The sequence below is a fragment of the Triticum urartu genome, chromosome 3, assembly GCF_003073215.2.
Source record: "Triticum urartu cultivar G1812 chromosome 3, Tu2.1, whole genome shotgun sequence".
Taxonomy (NCBI): Eukaryota; Viridiplantae; Streptophyta; class Magnoliopsida; order Poales; family Poaceae; genus Triticum; species Triticum urartu.
This window is the reverse complement of record NC_053024.1, coordinates 93,249,898-93,266,534: the sequence shown is the minus strand read 5'-3', so window position 1 is coordinate 93,266,534 and position 16,637 is coordinate 93,249,898.

Here is a 16,637-nt window from a genome sequence, read left to right as displayed (position 1 = left end):
AAGGATCAGTATCCAGAGTGGTTTTCCCAAGCAACCGAATCTCGAGGATGAGATTCATTCTAAGTGGGGGAGGTTTGTGACAGCCTGGTTTTTGCCCTCTCTTATTTGCTTGATCTTCATTTGAAATCTTTCTAAAACTTGGAGTTTTTGAATCTTTTCATATGGACTTAAACACTTGGGCATCCTTGGCTTTCACCCAAGTGCTTCACTTCCCTCCTAAATCATCATTTCTTTTTTGATCCACCCAAAATAATCTTTGGAATATTTTTCTTAAATGAAAAATATTCATTTCCTCTCAAAAACCCTAGCCAGATCAGTATGCTCCAAAGCAACCCTAATTTTTATGGCTCAGAAAAATCTGAGATAATTCACAAATATTCTGTGAATGCTAGGGCACCTTCCTGAGCAAAAATATTTCATCACTTTTTGGAATATTTTTGCTACAGAAAATATTTTTTGTTCTGGACAGAAATGGTGGTTTCTACATCAACTACCATTTTACTTGCTCCATTTGACCTGAACTTTCTTGTGCACCTTTACCTTAGTAACTCATGACTAGCCTCCAAAGCACAACCTCTAACTCCCAGCCGTTTGACCACAGTAATTGTTCAAAGTTACTGATCAGAAACTTACCTGGCTTGTAAAAACCTCTCTACTGCACCTGGATCCAAACCAAATCGTGGTAACACTCAAAACTACCACGAACAACATGCCAGACATGAATTTTATGCTTAGATCGGCCTGATGTCATAGTTCACGCGGTGACCACGTTAGTCCAGGGGTGTTGGCATGCGTGTCGACGCGCTCTGAGTGCCGTCGAGCGCTCTGTTCGCGCGTGCTCGCTTCCCTCGCCTTCCCGAGCGTGCCAAACCGCGTCACCATATTCGTCTCAATGCCATTAACCTCCCTCTGGCGCTCACCGACGCCGGAGCTCGCCGCAGCAAGCACGGGCAAGGTCTGGCCAGCCCAACAGTGCGGAGCGCACTGTGCTCGTCACCTTCCCCTCGATCATGTGCTCATATCCGTCCGCCCACAGTTTCCGCGTGACCTACATCGCCTTCTCCCCCTCTCACTGACGCCGCTCGTCGCCGGGCGCCGTGGACAGGTGTCCACCGGCGGAGCCCGAACCCCCCTCGCCGCTCGCCTATAAATGGAGCCACCCCCATCCTCCTCGAGCACCATCCAGCACTCCCACACATCCCACAAACGCGTAGGAAGCCGTAGCCTGGCCGGGCAGGCCTCGGGCCGCCGTCCCCGAGCTCGAGCTCGCCGGCGATCTCCTCTGGTCGCCGCAGTAGCTCTAGCCCCTCCCAGGCTAGGGCAACCCCTCCAGGGCTTCCGCCTCTCTCTGGTGAGGCCGTCTCGCCCGCTTGGAGCCCCTGGAGTGGCCTCCGTTCGCCGTCTTCCTCAACTCCGGCAACCACCGTGTTCTACCTCTGCTTGCGAGCTTGATTCCGATGCTGTCCGACCACCCCTAGCCACGCTACGGGTATGGGCAGGTGTGCCACCGTCCCCTCTCTAAATCCCTCCCTCTCATTTTGGCCAAGAAGCCCTCGTCGCCGGCGAGAGCTCCGACGAAGCCGCGACCTCCTCTGTTTCCTTCTCCCCCTTCCCCCACCTGACTAGCGGGGCCCGCTAGTCAGCCACTCTATACGCGCACGAAGCGGTACGAGTGGTGGCGCCCTGAGGTTTTACGCCTTCGACGTCACCCCCCTCTCAGCTATTTATTTAAATTCAAAATCACTTAAATTCCAGAGAGCTTCAAATAGTTATAACTTTTCAACCATAAGTCCAAATGAATTGATTCTTTTTGCATTGTGTTCTCTGAAAAGAAATCTAGCAACTCACCAAAGATGAGATTTTTCGGAGCTGTTTAGAATTTCTGGTGATTTTCAGAAGTGTTCTTGATATTTGCTTTTTGTGTTTACATTTATTTTCAGAGGGTGAGGCTTGTCTTGAGGATCACCAGAAGGCTCGTGAACCTCATTTACACTAAGGCAAGCCACAGCAACATTTTCATGGTGTCATTTCAATATTTGTGATTTTCTTACTTGAATGAAATGATTAATCCATGCATTTAAATAACTATGGTGTTATTTTTATTCTGTTAAATGTTTGTGAGTTATTATGCTTGATTTACAGAATGTTGAAATTAGTTTAGTTGGTAGAGCCAAGTTAAGATTTATTTGTGGTGATGATAGAAATGATTCTTTATGCATGTTAGTAATTATTTGAAGTTATTCTCTTGCCTTAAATAAAATGATAAAAATTTGCTAAGAAACTATTCTGTTAAGTGCTTGTTTAGCCATTTTACTTGACTTGCAGAACGTTTGAACCTAACTTGGATGGGAAAGAAATTGGGATTTTTTTGTGGGAAAATCTTTATTAATCACATGAGAAATTAATCGGAGTTACGTTCTTGCATGAGAAAATAATAAAACTTGCTGCAAAATATTTTGGCTAATATGTGAGCTATATTAATCAGCAAAGTAAAATGAGTTGTTGATGTTTATGCTTAGTGTGTATACAGATGACAATCGGTCTTTTTTCTATTATTAAGTGATGCATGTGTAGTTTTGCATTTCATGGCATGCTATGACACCGGTCATTTTCATCTTAAGTTGAACCTGGTTATAACTCAACTTGAATATAATGTTGACTGGGTCATGGTGCCGCTGAATCGAGTTTTTCCCAGTGCAGCCACATTTGCCTTTTTGGGAAGGCCTTGATTCGGTCCATTGACATTGCCTCTGGTCGGTGCCTCCAACTAGGGAAGGTTGTGTCGTGCTCACCCTGGCTCGGTAAGCAGGCATAACCTTGTGTGCCCGTTGTTGAGATTATGGTACCGGGTCCCCGAGTGGGATTGTTTTGGCCACGACGGTGGTCGGTGTGTCTTTGGTAGACACGGGGCCACCCAGGACTAGCCCGTTGGGGATTGGGTCGGAGTGGCTGGGAGAGTGTCATGGCAATGGAAGGGTTTTGTCGGAATACCGTTGGTCCACCCGAATGGGAGTGCGAGGCCATGGGTTCTATGGTGTGGGTACAGTGTGCTACCTCTGGAGAGTGTATAACCTATCGATAGCCGAGTCCACGGTCATAGACACATCGTAGTAGGTCCCACCATGAGTCAACGTTTAATAAAATTTGCACACTAAGCTATGAACTTTGCATTGTTGAGGATGGCAGAAAGGCCATCGAGATATTCGGGACCAGATATTGGTCGTGGTTGTGATCGCCGTAAGGATCACGAGTTACTCTTGTTAAGACCACGTTGGTGGTTTGTTTGTGATCCGGAAATGATCCCAGTTGGTAAGTTGTCCCGAGGGATGTTCGAGCATGATCACAACATGTTTGACATGTAGTGTCGCATTATTAATAATTGGTTAAGTATCATGATATTGTTTGCCATTATGATTATGCCTGTTGTGAGCTTGCAAGTACATTCAATGTACTGACCTGGCGTGTCATGCCAGATTTCAGGAAAGTCTCGTTGGGGAGGAGCGATGCTCGAGTCTAGATCGTGTCCACATCGGTGTCCCTGTGATATGGAGCTTCCGCTACGACGTTATTCCGCTGCCACGTAGTTGTCCTGATCGAGGCCCCTTTATGTTCACTAAATAATGTACATATTGTTCAGCCGCACCAGGTGTGCCGCTTGGCCTCGACAACTGTTGTAATATAAACTCTGTTCCGCTAGCATCAATAAAGAGGTTGTTTTCTATACCAAGATGTTGTGTGTTGCCAGAAGACATTGTCTCTGGGCTGGCAATGCATGGTAAACCAGTCGCTCTGAGTCGGGGTGCCACAGCGGTCCCCTGAAGACAGTTGTGATTCCATCACCAACGGCCATGTTGTCGAGCGTGTCTCTCTGCTCCAGGAAAACGGGCTCATTTCTGTCCAAGCTACGATCTCTGACCAACCTCTGTCCTCCCCCGACCAACACCTGACACCTTCCCGGTTCCCACCTTCCCCTACCACGGGCGGGGACATGCATGCCGGGCCTCGGATGCCTAGGCTCGGGCATGCCGCGCCTGCACAACTGATCCTCGCGCCTTTCGAGGGAGATCCCATGCATGCTCACGCGGATCCCACCGCTAATTTGATGGCGGATCCTGGCTCCTTATTCGCTTCCCCCTCCGGGGATCCCGAGGCGGATCCGTGGCCCGTGCCCGCTTCATGTGCCACGTCTGGCGCTTCCCCATTGGCCGGGACCGATCCACCCATGCAGCTGCACCATGCACGCTCTGCACTGCCTGATCTCTGCACCTTTGTGAGCGCCATGCAAACACAAATTGACCATGTTCTCCCCGTGCCTGCGCCACGTCGACGCCGCAAAGAGGTGCCACCCAACTTCACTTTGAGGAGGAGCGGGCGAATCGCCAAGGCTGACCGCGGCTTGTACTCCGAAATGAAGGCCAAGCGCGTGCTTCTCCGATACCTAGGCCTACTCAACGATGATGCCCCAATGGATGAGGCCACTCTCTCCAAATATGCGGCTCTGTTTGACCGCCCACTGGCTGCAGATATCCTCCAGGCCTTTGCCGACTTCTACGCCTGGCGCGTTCCTTCCGCGGAGTGCAACTCTTCCCCGCCGCGCACCGGAAGCCCCCGCCTCGTGGAAATCTGATCAGCCTGGCCCATGTGCCTGTACCCAGCGCCCCCCCACTTCTTATGGATGAAAACCTCAAGAGCATTTTTTGGAACGTCAGAGGCCTAAACTCTCGTGCTAAACGTTCTGCAGTCCGTAGCGTTATTTCCTCGGCTGCCCCTTGCATCGTCTGTCTCCAGGAAACCAAACTTGCTAGCATGTCTGACTCCCTGGTGTTGGAAACCCTGGGCGCCCCCTTCCTCGACTTCTTTTTCCGTCCTGCCAATGGCACTCGCGGAGGCATCCTGCTTGCTTGGCGCTGCGACACGATCTCACTTTCCAGGCCAACCATTGGTGACCACCACGTCTCTGCCCTTGTCTCCCCCCTTGTCAGGGATCAGCATTGGTGGCTGACTGGTGTCTACGGCCCGCAGGGTGATGATGAGAAAATCACCTTTCTTGGCGAGTTGCAAGAGTTTCGAGACACGTGTGCCGGCCCTTGGCTCATTGGAGGCGACTTCAACATGATCACCTCCGCTGCCAACAAGAACAACAACAGGCTCAACCACCGCACCATGAGTCGTTTTCACCGCTTCATTGCCGACCTTGAGCTTCGCGGCATCTACCTCCACGGCCGCCGCTATACTTGGTCCAATGAGCAGGAGAACCCCACCCTTGTCCGCAATGATCGCGTGCTCTGCAGCTCAAGCTAGGATGTTGCATAGCCTCAATGTCTTCTGCGCTGTCTCTCCTCGGTGGCGTCTGACCACTCCCCTCTCTTCATCGATTGCGCGGTGCGCTGCAACCAGGCTAAGCGCTTCCACTTCGAGCGGTTCCGGCCGAAGCTCAACGGCTACCTAGACGTGGTTTCTAATGCTTGGACCTCCTCCCCGCCGCACCCTGATCCGTTCCGGCGCCTATACGCTCGCCTCAAGGTTACCGCTAGGCGCTTGCGGAGCTGGGGTGCGAAAACCCTGGGAGGCATCACTCTGCAGCTGACGATGGCTCGAGAGCTGGTCGCACGCTTCGACGAGGCGCACGCCACCAGAGGCTTGGCTGCGGCATCGCCTCAAATGTGCCTACCTCAGCCTCGCCTCCCTAGACCGTACGATCTCGCACCAGCATTCTAGATTTGCTTGGCTGCGGAACGGCGAAACCAGTTCGGCCTTCCTGCGGATCCAGGCCTCTCGACGTCTCCACAAGAAAAGGATGCTCGAGCTTCAACACAACGGGCAGCTCCTCCTTGATGATGAGGCTATGGCAGAAGCGGCCTTCTCCCACTTCACGCAGCTGCTTGGTTCCACAGATGAGCGCGACTTCACCCTCGACCTTGACATGCTTGGTGTGCCCAATTCTGACCTCTCCGGCCTCAACGCGCCATTCACCGAGGAAGAAATTTGGAACGCGATCAGGCTGCTCCCCCACTGAAAGGCGCCCGGGCCCGATGGTTTCTGTTGGGGAACGTAGTAATTTCAAAATTTCCCTACGCACACGCAAGATCATGGTGATGCATAGCAACGAGAGGGGAGAGTGTTGTCTATGTACCCTCATAGACCGACAGCGGAAGCGTTATGACAATGCGGTTGATGTAGTCATACGTCTTCACGGCCCGACCGATCAAGCACCGAAACTACGGCACCTCCGAGTTTTAGCACACGTTCAGCTCGATGACGATCCCTGGACTCCGATCCAGCAAAGTGTCGGGAAAGAGTTCCGTCAGCACGACGGCGTGGTGACGATCTTGATGTTCTACCGTCGCAGGTCTTCGCCTAAGCACCACTACAATATTATCGAGGAGTATGGTGGAAGGGGGCACCGCACACGGCTAAGAAAACGATCACGAGGATCAACTTGTGTGTCTAGAGGTGCCCCCTTGCCCCCGTATATAAAGGAGAAAGGGGGAAGGCCGGCCGGCCCTTGGGGCGCGCCAAGGAGGAGGAGTCCTCCTCCTAGTAGGAGTAGGACTCCCCTCTTTCCTACTCCTACTAGGAGGGGGAAAGGAAGGGGGAGAGGGAGAAGGAAAGGGGGGCGCCGCCCCCCTCTCCTAGTCCAATTCGGACCAGAGGGGGACGGGGCGCGCGGCCCACCCTGGCCGCCCCTCTCTCTCCACTAGGGCCCATAAATCCCATTACTTCTCTCGGGGGGGGTTCCGGTAACCCTCCGGCACTCCGGTTTTCTCCGAAATCACCCGGAACACTTCCGGTGTCCGAATATAGCCGTCCAATATATCAATCTTTATGTCTCGACCATTTCAAGACTCCTCGTCATGTTCGTGATCATATCCGGGACTCCGAACAAACTTCGGTACATCAAAATATATAAACTCATAATGAAACTGTCATTGTAACGTTAAGCATGCGGACCCTATGGGTTCGAGAACAATGTAGACATGACCGAGACCTGTCTCCGATCAATAACCAATAGCGGAACCTGGATGCTCATATTGGCTCCCACATATTCTACGAAGATCTTTTATCGGTCAGACCGCATAACAACATACTTTGTTCCCTTTGTCATCGGTATGTTACTTGCCCGAGATCCGATCGTCGGTATCTCAACACCTAGTTCAATCTCATTACCGGCAAGTCTCTTTACTCGTTTCGTAATACATCATCTCGCAACTAACTCATTAGTTGCAATGCTTGCAAGGCTTATGTGATGTGCATTACCGAGAGGGCCCAGAGATACCTCTCCGACAATCGGAGTGACAAATCCTAATCTAGAAATACGTCAACCCAACAAGTACCTTCGGAGACACCTGTAGAGCACCTTTATAATCACCCAGTTATGTTGTGACGTTTGGTGGCACACAAAGTGTTCCTCCGGTAAACGGGAGTTGCATAATCTCATAGTCATAGGAACATTTATAAGTCATGAAGAAAGCAATAGCAACAAACTAAATGATCAACTGCTATGCTAACGGAATGGGTCAAGTCAATCACATCATTCTCCTAATGATGTGATCCCGTTAATCAAATGACAACTCATGTCTATGGTTAGGAAACATAACCATCTTTGATCAACGAGCTAGTCAAGTAGAGGCATACTAGTGACACTCTGTTTGTCTATGTATTCGCACATGTACTATGTTTCCGGTTAATACAATTCTAGCATGAATAATAAACATTTATCATGATATAAGGAAATAAATAATAGCTTTATTATTGCCTCTAGGGCATATTTCCTTCAGTCTCCCACTTGCACTAGAGTCAATAATCTAGTTCACATCGCCATGTGATTTAACATCAATAGTTCACATCACCATGTGATTAACACACATAGTTCACATCGACATGTGACCAACACCCAAAGGGTTTACTAGAGTCAATAATCTAGTTGACGTCGCTATGTGATTAACACCCAAAGAGTACTGAGGTGTGATCATGTTTTGCTTGTGAGAGAAGTTTAGTCAACGGGTCTGCCACATTCAGATCCATAAGTATTTTGCAAATTTCTATGTCAACAATACTCTGCATGGAGCTATTCTAGCTAATTGCTCCCACTTTCAATATATATCCAGATTGAGACTTAGAGTCATCTGGATCAGTGTGAAAACTTGCATCGACGTAACCCTTTACGACAAACCTTTTGTCACCTCCATAATCGAGAAACATATCCTTATTCCACTAAGGATAATTTTGACCAATGTCCAGTGATCTACTCCTAGATCACTATTGTACTCCCTTGCCAAACTTAGGGCAGGGTATACAATAGGTCTGGTACACAGCATGGCATACTTTATAGAACCTATGGCCAAGGCATAGGGAATGACTTTCATTCTCGTTCTATCTTCTGCCGTGGTCGGGCTTTGAGTCTTACTCAGCTTCACACCTTGTAATACAGGCAAGAACTCTTTCTTTGACTATTCCATTTTGAACTACTTCAAAATCTTGTCAAGGTATGTACTCATTGAAAAACTTATCAAGCGTCTTGCTCTATCTCTATAGATCTTGATGCTCAATATGTAAGCAGCTTCACCGAGGTCTTTCTTTGAAAAACTCCTTTCAAATATTCCTTTATGCTTTGCAGAATAATTCTACATTATCTTCGATCAACAATATGTCTTTCACATATACTTATCAGAAATGTTGTAGTGCTCCCACTCACTTTCTTGTAAATACAGCTTCACCGCAAGTCTGTATAAAACTATATGCTTTGATCAACTTATCAAAGCGTATATTCCAACTCCGAGATGCTTGCACCAGTCCATAGATGGATTGCTAGAGCTTGCATATTTTGTTAGTACCTTTAGGATTGACAAAACCTTCTAGTTGCATCATATACAACTCTTCTTTAATAAATCCATTAAAGAATGCAGTTTTGTTTATCCATTTGCCAGATTTCATAAAATGCGGCAATTGCTAACATGATTCGGACAGACTTAAGCATAGATACGAGTGAGAAACTCTCATCGTAGTCAACACCTTGAACTTGTCGAAAACCTTTTGCGACAATTCTAGCTTTGTAGATAGTAACACTACTATCAGCGTCCGTCTTCCTCTTGAAGATCCATTTAATCTCAATAGCTCGCCAATCATTGGGCAAGTCAATCAAAGTCCATACTTTGTTCTCATACATGGATCTCATCTCAGATTTCATGGCCTCAAGCCATTTCGCAGAATCTGGGCTCATCATTGCTTCCTCATAGTTCGTAGGCTCGTCATGGTCAAGTAACATGACCTCCAGAATAGGATTACCGTACCACTCTGGTGCGGATCTCACTCTAGTTTACCTACGAGGTTCGGTAGTAACTTGATCTGAAGTTACATGATCATCATCATTAGCTTCCTCACTAATTGGTGTAGTAGTCACAGGAACAGATTTCTGTGATGAACTACTTTCCAATAAGGGAGCAGGTACAGTTACCTCATCAAGTTCTACTTTCCTCCCACTCACTTCTTTTGAGAGAAACTCCTTTTCTAGAAAGGATCCATTCAAAGCAACGAATATATTGCCTTCGGATCTGTGGTAGAAGGTGTACCCAACATTTTCTTTTTGGGTATCCTATGAAGACGCACTTCTCCGATTTGGGTTAGAGCTTATCAGGTTGAAACTTTTTCACATAAGCATTGCAACCTCAAACTTTAAGAAACGACAGCTTAGGTTTCTTGCCAACCCATAGTTCATACGGTGTCGTCTCAACAGATTTAGATGGTGCCCTATTTAACGTGAATGCAGCTATCTCTAATGCATAACCCCAAAACGATAGTGGTAGATCGGTAAGAGACATCATAGATCGCACCATATCTAATAAAGTACGGTTATGATGTTCGGACACACCATTATGTTGTGGTGTTCCAGGTGGCGTGAGTAGTGAAACTATTTCACATTGTTTTTAACTGAAGGCCAAACTCGTAACTCAAATATTTTACTTCTACGAACATATCGTAGAAACTTTCATTTTTGTTACGATGATTCTCCACTTCACTCTGAAATTCTTTGAACTTTTCAAATGTTTCAGACTTGTGTTTCATCAAGTAGATATACTCATATCTGCTCAAATCATCTGTGAAGATCAGAAAATAATGATACCTGCCATGAGCCTCAATATTCATCGGACCACATACATCAGTATGTATGATTTCCAACAAATCTGTTGCTCGCTCCATTGTTCTGGAGAACGGAGTCTTAGTCATCTTGCCCATGAGGCATGGTTCGCAAGCATCAAGTGATTCCAAAAGCCCATCAGCATGGATTTTCTTCATGCGCTTTACACCAATATGACCTAAACGGCAGTGCCACAAATAAGTTGCACCATCATTATTAACTTTGCATCTTTTGGTTTCAATATTATGAATATGTGTATCACTACGATCGAGATCCAACGAACCATTTTCATTGGGTGTGTAACCATATAAGGTTTTATTCATGTAAACAGAACAACAATTTATTCTCTTACTTAAATGAATAACCGTATTGCAATAAACATGATCAAATCATATTCATGCTCAACGCAAACACCAAATAACACTTATTTAGGTTCAACACTAATCCCAAAAGTATAGGGAGTGTGTGATGATGATCATATCAATCTTGGAACCACTTCCAACACACATCGTCACTTCACCCTTAACTAGTCTAGGTTCATTCTGCAACTCCTGCTTTGAGTTACTACTCTTAACAACTGAACCAGTATCAAATACCGAGGGGTTGCTACGAACACTAGTAAAATACACATCAATAATCTGTATATCAAATATACCTTTGTTCACTTTGCCATCTCTTATCCGCCAAATACTTGGGATAGTTCCGCTTCCAGTGACCAGTCCCTTTGCAGTAGAAGCACTTAGTCTCAGGCTTAGGACCAGACTTGGGCTTCTTCACTTGAGCAGCAACTTGCTTGCCGTTCTTCTTGAAGTTCCCCTTCTTCCCTTTGCCCTTTTCTTGAAACTAGTGGTCTTGTCTACCATCAACACTTGATATTTTTCTTGATTTCTACCTTCGTCGATTTCAGCATTACGAAGAGCTTGGGAATCGTTTCCGTTATCCCTTGCATATCATAGTTCATCACGAAGTTCTACTAACTTGGTGATGGTGACTAGAGAATTCTGTCAATCACTATTTTATCTGGAAGATTAACTCCCACTTGATTCAAGCGATTGTAGTACCCAGACAATCTGAGCACATGCTCACTGCTTGAGCTATTCTCCTCCATCTTTTAGCTATAGAACTTGTTGGAGATTTCATATCTCTCAACTCGGGCATTTGCTTGAAATATTAACTTCAACTCCTGGAACATTTCATATGGTCCATGACGTTCAAAACGTCTTTGAAGTCTCGATTCTAAGCCATTTAAGCATGGTGCACTAAACTAGCAAGTAGTCATCATATCGAGCTCGCCAAACATTCATAACGTCTGCATCTGCTCCTGCAATCAGTCTGTCACCTAGCGGTGCATCAAGGGCATAATTCTTCTGTGTAGCAATGAGGATAAACCTCAGATCACGGATCCAATCCGCATCATTGCTACTAACATCTGTCAACTTAGTTTTCTCTAGGAACATATCAAAAATAAAACAGGGGAGCTAAACGCGAGCTATTGATCTACAACATAGATATGCTAATACTACCAGGACTAAGTTCATGATAAATTTAAGTTCAGTTAATCATATTACTAAAGAACTCCCACTTAGATAGACATCCCTCTAATCCTCTAATTGATCACGTGATCCAAATCAACTAAACCATGTCTGATCATCACGTGAGATGGAGTAGCTTCATTGGTGAACATCACTATGTTGATCATATCTACTATATGATTCACGCTCGACCTTTCGGTCTCCGTGTTCCGAGGCCATATCTGTATATGCTTGGCTCGTCAAGTATAACCTGAGTATTCCGCATGTGCAACTGTTTTGCACCCGTTGTATTTGAACGTAGAGCCTATCACACCCGATCATCACGTGGTGTCTCAGCACGAAGAACTTTCGCAATGGTGCATACTCAGGGAGAACACTTCTTGATAATTAGCGAGAGATCATCTTAAAATGCTACCGTCAATCAAAGCAAGATAAGATGCATAAAAGATAAACATCACATGCAATCAATATAAGTGATATGATATGGCCATCATTATCTTGTGCCTTCGATCTCCATCTCCAAAGTATCGTCATGATTTCCATCGTCACCGGCATGACACCATGATCTCCATCATCTTGATCTATATCAATGTGTCGTCACATGGTCGTCTCGCCAACTACTGCTCTTGCAACTATTGCTATTGCATAGCGATAAAGTAAAGCAATTATTTGGAGCTTGCATCTTATGCAATAAAGAGACAACCATAAGGCTTCTGCCAGTTGCCGATAACTTCAACAAAACATGATCATCTTATAGAAAAACTTATATCTCATCATGTCTTGACCATATCACATCACGACATGCCCTGCAAAAACAAATTAGACGTCCTCTACTTTGTTGTTGCAAGTTTTACGTGGCTGCTACGGGCTGAGCAAGAACCGTTCTTACCTACGCATCAAAACCACAATGATAGTTTGTCAAGTTAGTGCTGTTTTAACCTTCTCAAGGACCGGGCGGAGCCACACTCGGTTCAACTAAAGTTGGAGAAACTGACACCCGCCAGTCACCTGTGTGCAAAGCACGTCGGTAGAACCAGTCTCGCGTAAGCGTACGCGTAATGTCGGTCCGGGCTGCTTCATCCAACAATACCGCCGAACCAAAGTATGACATGCTGGTAAGCAGTATGACTTATATCGCCCACAACTCACTTGTGTTCTACTCGTGCATAACATCAACGCATAAAACCTAGGCTCGGATGCCACTGTTGGGGAACGTAGTAATTTCAAAATTTCCCTACGCACACGCAAGATCATGGTGATGCATAGCAACGAGAGGGGAGAGTGTTGTCTACATACCCTCGTAGACCGACAGCGGAAGCGTTATGACAACACGGTTGATGTAGTCGTACGTCTTCACGGCCCGACCGATCAAGCACCGAAACTACGGCACCTTCGAGTTTTAGCACACGTTTAGCTCGATGACGATCCCCGGACTCCGATCCAGCAAAGTGTCGGGGAAGAGTTCCATCAGCATGACAGCGTGGTGACAATCTTGATGTTCTACCGTCGCAGGGCTTCGCCTAAGCACCGCTACAATATTATCGAGGAGTATGGTGGAAGGGGGCACCGCACACGGCTAAGAAAACGATCACGAGGATCAACTTGTGTGTCTAGAGGTGCCCCCTTGCCCCCGTATATAAAGGAGCAAGGGGGGACGTCGGCCGGCCCTTGGGGCGCGCCAAGGAGGAGGAGTCCTCCTCCTAGTAGGAGTAGGACTCCCCTCTTTCCTACTCCTACTAGGAGGGGGAAAGGAAGGGGGAGAGGGAGAAGGAAAGGGGGGCGCTGCCCCCCTCTCCTAGTCCAATTCGGACCAGAGGGGGAGGGGGCGCGCGGCCCACCCTGGCCGCCCCTCTCTCTCCACTAGGGCCCATAAAGCCCATTACTTCTCCCGGGGGGGGGGGGTTCCGGTAACCCTCCGGCACTCCGGTTTTCTCCGAAATCACCCGAAACACTTCCGGTGTCCGAATATAGCCGTCCAATATATCAATCTTTATGTCTCGACCATTTCAAGACTCCTCGTCATGTTCGTGATCATATCCGGGACTCCGAACAAACTTCGGTACATCAAAATATATAAACTCATAATGAAACTGTCATTGTAACGTTAAGCATGCGGACCCTATGGGTTCGAGAACAATGTAGACATGACCGAGACCTGTCTCCGATCAATAACCAATAGCGGAACCTGGATGCTCATATTGGCTCCCACATATTCTACGAAGATCTTTTATCGGTCAGACCGCATAACAACATACTTTGTTCCCTTTGTCATCGGTATGTTACTTGCCCGAGATTCGATCGTCGGTATCTCAACACCTAGTTCAATCTCATTACCGACAAGTCTCTTTACTCGTTTCGTAATACATCATCTCGCAACTAACCATTAGTTGCAATGCTTGCAAGGCTTATGTGATGTGCATTACCGAGAGGGCCCAGAGATAGCTCTCCGACAATCTCGAAATACGTCAACCCAACAAGTACCTTCGGAGACACCTGTAGAGCACCTTTATAATCACCCAGTTACATTGTGACGTTTGGTGGCACACAAAGTGTTCCTCCGGTAAACGGGAGTTGCATAATCTCATAGTCATAGGAACATGTATAAGTCATGAAGAAAGCAATAGCAACAAACTAAATGATCAAGTGTTATGCTAATGGAATGGGTCAAGTCAATCACATCATTTTCCTAATGATGTGATCCCGTTAATCAAATGACAACTCATGTCTATGGTTAGGAAACATAACCATCTTTGATCAACGAGCTAGTCAAGTGGAGGCATACTAGTGACACTCTGTTTGTCTATGTATTCACACATGTATTATGTTTCCGATTAATATAATTCTAGCATGCATAATAAACATTTATCATGATATAAGGAAATAAATAATAGCTTTATTATTGCCTCTAGGGCATATTTCCTTCAGTTTCGCCGCTGAGTTCTTATGCTCCGCTTGGCCCGTGATCAAGAAGGACATTTGTGAGGCATTCAACAAGCTGTATGCTCTCAGCGGCCTTGGCTTCGGAAATCTCAATGAGGCGCTGATCACCTTGCTGCCCAAGAAGCCTGACGCGTCCTCGCTCGCCAACTACAGGCTAATCAGCCTCATCTACCTCCTAGCGAAGCTTTTCTCCAAAGTGCTCTCCCTTCGCCTAGCTCCTAAGCTACCCGAGCTTGTCTCTATCAATCAGAGCGCATTCATCGCTGGAAGATGCATCCACGACAACTTTCTCCTGGTCCAATAAACTGCCAAGTACCTCCACAACCGCAAGCTCCCGCGCGTCCTGCTCAAGCTCGACATTGCCCGCACTTTCGATTCGGTTTCCTGGCCATTTCTCCTCCAAGTCTTGTGCCACCGTGGATTCGACCCACACTGGCGGGAATGGATTTCCATCTTGCTCTCCACCGCGAGCACCCGCGTCCTCATCAACGGATCGCCTGGGCCACCAATCAGGCATGCCAAGGGGTTGCGCCAGGGCGACCCGGTGTCACCGATGCTTTTCACCATCGTGGTCGACGTGCTCAACTCCGTCATTCTGCGTGCGGTCCAAACTGGAATTCTACACCGGCTCACTCCCCACCACATGGCCTCGAGTATATCTCTCTACCCCGACGACGTGGTGCTCTTCTGTCACCCAGACCGGCACGCCCTCGCCGCTCTCCGGGAGCTGCTGTCCGTGTTTGGCGGTGCCTCTGGCCTACGCACCAACTTTGACAAGTGTTCTGCAACTCCCATCCAATGCTCCCCTGTTGATGAGGCGACTATAGGGCTTGAGCTGGATTGCCCGGTCAAGCACTTCCCTATCACCTACCTAGGACTGCCGCTGTCGGTCCGAAGGATCCACTCCTCGCACCTCATGCCGCTAGTGGACCGGATGCGCAAGAAGCTGTCCACCTGGAGGGCATCCCTGTTGTCTTGCGGTGAGCAGCTCGCCCTGGTTCGACATGTGCTCTGCGCCATGCCTGGGTATCTGCTCGTGGCTATCGCCCTCAACGCCCACGTGCTCAAACTGGTCAACCGCCTCGTCCGTGAATTCCTGTGGCACGACAGGGAAGATTCCGCTTCTGGACACTGCGCAGTGAACTGGCGCCGCGTCTGCATGCCGCTGCAGCTTGGCGGGCTCGGCATCCGCGACCTGCGCCGCACTGGAATCTCCCTCCGCACTCGCTGGCTCTGGCTTCAGGCCACGGACCAGACGCGCCCCTGGAGCCATCTTCCTCCCCCCGCCGACCCCGAGACGCAGGCCATCTTCCGTGCTTCCACCCGGTGGGAACTTGGTGATGGGCGCACTTGCAAGTTCTGGACCGACCATTGGGTTCATGGCCAGTGCATCACCAAGATTGCGCCGGCCATCTTTGCTATGGTGCCCAAGCGACGCCGCCAACGCCGCCTCATGGCCGACGCACTGCAGGACCGGTCCTGGGTTCAGGACATCGTTGGCGCCTTGGGTCCCCTGGCGACAGTTCAGTACATTGAGCTATGGAGGCGTCTACTTCCGTTATCAACCTCCGGGCATCCCGACATTCTTCGGTGGCGATGGACAGCAAATGGCACATACTCTGCAAAAACCTGCTACGATGCTCTCTTCCTCGGCTCCACCTCATCCCCGCATGCCAAACTCACCTGGAAGACTTGGGCCCCTCTTAGCGCCAAGTTCTTCATATGGCTGGCCTTACAAGACCGGTGATGGACAAGTGAGAGACTCGCGGGCCACGGACTGCCGCACAGCCACGCCTGCGCATTCTGTGACCAGGCCACTGAATCCATGCAACACCTCTTGATCGGTTGCTCCTTCTCTCGCATGGTGTGGCACGAGGTATTCTCCAAGCTTCGACTCACCAGCAGCATTCCTCTCGGCCACGAGCCCTTCTTCGACTGGTGGCAGGCATCCATGTCCTCTGCCCCAGCTTCTCTTCGCAAGGGCACGGCCTCCCTTGTGATTATTGTCGCCTAGACCCTCTGGAAGCATA